This window comes from Sinocyclocheilus grahami, unplaced genomic scaffold, assembly GCF_001515645.1.
Source record: "Sinocyclocheilus grahami isolate Dianchi unplaced genomic scaffold, SAMN03320097.WGS_v1.1 scaffold450.1, whole genome shotgun sequence".
NCBI classification, from domain to species: domain Eukaryota; kingdom Metazoa; phylum Chordata; class Actinopteri; order Cypriniformes; family Cyprinidae; genus Sinocyclocheilus; species Sinocyclocheilus grahami.
Window position 1 is genome coordinate 268,796 of NW_015505629.1, and position 4,328 is coordinate 273,123.

Consider the following 4,328-nt stretch of genomic DNA (forward strand, 5'->3'; position numbering starts at 1 on the left):
GCATCGTTTTAAGGTTATAAAATAAAACTTAATTGAAAATCGGTAAAGTTTTTTTATTTTATTATTATTATTTTTTATTGCAATTGAAAAAAATAACAACAGTTAGGAAATAACATGGGGCTAACGGACATCATCACATGAAGTTAGACAAGTTACACAAATTAACAGAATATACCAGTAAAACGATATGTTCCAGATTAATGTCCTTGGAATGAAAATCTGACAAAAAAAAAGATACTGTTATTTCTATCATTTTGTTACAGCAGGAAAAAATTAACATGGTAACTTCTGACCAAAAAGACTTGGTGAATGGGCAATGATAAAACATATGTAGAATAGATTCTTCATCAGTATTACAAAATGAACACATTGAGGATATATTCTCAGAGAATCTACTCAAAAATAAATTACAAGGGTAGTATCTATGAGCAATTTTGAAATGGAGTTCTTTCATTTTACTTGGGATAAATAGCCTGTGAGGAAAGGTCCATAAGTTTTTTAATTCAGAGTTCGGATAACAAATCCTCCATTTAGATTGTGCTTTAGAGGAGCATCCTGGAGTTGAAGAAAGAACATTTCTAATAAAGTTATTGCATTTTTTATCTAATACATAAACACCATTAAATACAAGTGTAGGAAAATGGTTGTTTACACAGCCATAACATAAATGCGCTTTAAACAATGTTTTTAAACTGACAGGGATACTTTTAGTCACCTTATTAAAATCTCTTAGTGAGATTGATGCACCTTTCAAAAACACAAAATCAGAAAAGGAAAGAAGGTCCCCGTCAGAATTAAACAAATCAGAAACAAAAAAGATATTTTGATTCACCCATTCAATGAAACAAAGTGATTTGTTACCAGACAATATATTTTCATTGTTCCAAAGAATACACGTGTGCGGGGAGAAATTGTTTAAAAGCAATCTTCCAGGATTCTAGGGCTTGTTTATGAAAATTTGACAGTTTAATAGGTAACTTACTACACTTACAAGTTACAGGACAAAAAAATTTAAGGCCACCACAACGTTTGAATAATAGGTTAGGGATCCAAAACCACGGTAACTCATTATTAGATAAACAATTCTTGATCCAGTTAATTTTGAAAGTCTGGTTAATGATATTAAAATCTAAAGCATTAAGACCACCCTCCTAATAATTTCTTATCATAGATTTCCTTTGAACACATTCCGTCTTATTTTTCCAAATAAAGCGGAATAGCAGAGAGTTAATCATTTTAATAGTTTTTTGATCAACATAAAGGGAAAAAGCAGGATAAAAAGAGATCACGGAGGGATCATTAGATAATGTATTATTAATATATAGAGAGGAGATCCTCTTATTACTTCCACGTTTTTTCTCTAGGTTGAAAAAGTAAGCAGAGTTTCTTTCCCCAAACTCGAGCCATTTTGCTCTCGATCTAATGAATGCGCCCCTTGCTTTCTCTAAAAATAAAATCATCCAGACTGCTTTGTAAAGTATAAAGAGATTCCTTGTCATCTTCTCCCAGGTTAGGATTCTTTAAGATTTCACTCATCTTTCTAATTAAATCTGTAACTTCCTTATTTTTAACAGACATTCTATTTTTTCCAAATTTTACAGAGAATTTTCTACATTCGTATTTAAATAGCTCCCATTTAGAAGTGGTCGAGATATTAGTCTGAGACTTCACATTCTCTGCAATTTCCCTAATCTGCTGACAATAAGAGTCAGATAGTAAAAAAGAACAATTTAACTTCCAGTAACCAGGGCTAACTTTTCTTCTTCGCTTAGACTCATCATCAGAAAAAGTAATATCAATTGCTGCATGATCTGTTAGAGGTGAGGGTGAAATTTCTGCTGATGTCAAATATGAAATTAAAGAGTCTTTAGTGATATTAGCCATAGGTCTATACGAGATTTTTGAGAAAGATCAGATTTAAACCAAGTGTACATGGGGCTATCGGGGTTTAAATATCTATGTGCATCGATCAGGTTCAAACATCTACATAACTTTCCTATTAAGGGGTTAACGCTGTTAGACACAGATCTAGACGGAAATCTATCAGCAACAAAATCTGGTGCTTCATTGAAATCGCCACCAATTAATATAAAGGCAGAGGGATATTTTAGTTTCAAATTACTTACATTAAGGATTATACCATCAAGAAGAGTTTTATTGCTTGAAGAATTGTTGAACCCATATATGTTAGCCATTATAAAGAAATTGTTATTCAAGAGAACAACTGAGATAATCCATCTTCCTATCCCTGAGGAAAGCGTTTCTACAACCTTTCCCTATAATCCATTATCGAGTAGAATAGCGACCCCACCTGACGAACTAGAGTTATGACAGAAAGAAATAGCGCTCCCCCACTGGTTACGCCAGAATTTTTCATCATTCACACAAGAGTGTCTCTTGCAAAAAATAAACATCCCTTTTCATGGATTTGCAAAACAAAAATAAGGCTTTTCGTTTATTTAAGTCACGTAGCCCCCGAACATTTAAAGAAAAACAAGAGAAATACGAACTAAACATAGTATTGGAACTCAACTCTGAGTAACTAGAACTGTTAGAAACAGATACAACAAATGAAGTACTACTTCTTAGAAGATATGCAAAGCATAAAACTCGAATTCCCAATGAAGCTTGGTAAGGTCAACACACCCTGTCGTGGACCCAGAAAAAAATAAATAAGTAAAAAATAAATAAATAATAATAAAAAAGCTTAACAATAATAATAATATAAGAATAAATAAGAATATAAGGTAAAAAAACAAAAACAATAAATTAATTAAAAAAAGGAAATAAATTAAACAGGTTTTGAAAAATCAGCGTAAGCCTCTTACACTCATACTATATATGCCTCATACTATATATCATACACAGAAATTCTCTTTCCGTTAATGAAAGCAACTGGCCCATTAAACCCAGCTTTCTTTCCTTCCCTTCTTGACTTTTCAACGAGTGGCCAGAGTTTGTTTCTCGCCTCCTTGTCTTCCTGAGTGAGATCTTCCAGAATCCGAATTTTCTTCTGTTTCAGCAGTTCGGATCGTTTGGCTTCTGCCCATATTGCATCACGACATGTGCGGGATAAGAACTGGATGATGATCCGCCGCGGGTTGGAGATCCCAGACTTGGGGCCAAGTCTATGCGCGACGTCGACCATGTCCTGTAGTTTCTCCGCGGAGTGTGGAGAGAGGTTCCTGAACAGCTCAATTATAACCATTTTGACGTTTTCCCCTTCACGCTCAGGTATCCCAGCTACACGGAGGTTCCATCTGCGTTTGTAGCTATCCAATCCGCTGCATTTCTCCTTGAGAGACTTGTTTTCCTTTTCGAGGTTCTTAACCTTTGATTGCAGAGAAAGCACCTTCTCCGTCACATCTTCCACTTGTCTATTCATGACTTCAAGCGAGCAGGTAAACTTGCAGATTGAAGAGGTGTTTTCCTTCACCGACGCCTCTACGGACTGCAGTGATGTGATATTTCAGTTTTTCTTTATTAATAAATCTGCAAAAATGTCAACAATTCTGTGTTTTTCTGTCAATATGGGGTGCTGTGTGTACATTAATGAGGAAAAAAATAACTTAAATGATTTTTGCAAAAGGCTGCAATATAACAGAGTGAAAAATTTAAGGGGGTCTGAATACTTTCCGTACCCACTGTATATATATATAAGTATTTTAAAGATTCTAAGTATTTTTTACATTCATTTTTAAAGCAGTTTAAAGAGGGTTTACTGTTATTCCACTTACTTTTGTGTATATGATATTTACCCATTGTAATAATAATGTTTAACATCAATGACATGTTTTTCGAAAGACCATCTGCACAACCAAAAACCAAAACCTGAAACAAATTCAGTGATGGAATATCAGTGTTGATATCAATATTTAGCCAGCTGTTAAGATCCTGCCAGAACTTCAATGTGACTGGACAAGAAAAAAATAAATGTTCAATGGTTTCAGGCTCTTCTAAACAAAAAACACAAGGATCTACTTCAAAACGGAATCTTTTCCGTAAAATTTCAGCAGCTGAATACACATTATTAATAATCCTAAACTGAATATCCTTCATTTTCGGTAGAATTGGCCATTTAAGATAATTACAGAATTTGTTTTTAAATATTTTATTTTCAAATTGTTTTAATTTTGAAGGTGTATTGAAGTCTGCAAATAATTTTAACACATTCCCTATTACTTTGTTCTTACATTTTTGTCCCCAATATATACTTCTCCAATCTTTAACTCAGGCAATTTAACGGATACATTTGAATACGTAAGAGTGTTTTGTATTAATTGTTTTAAAGCAAGAGGGATGGCTTTACACAAAGTATTAAATTCTCT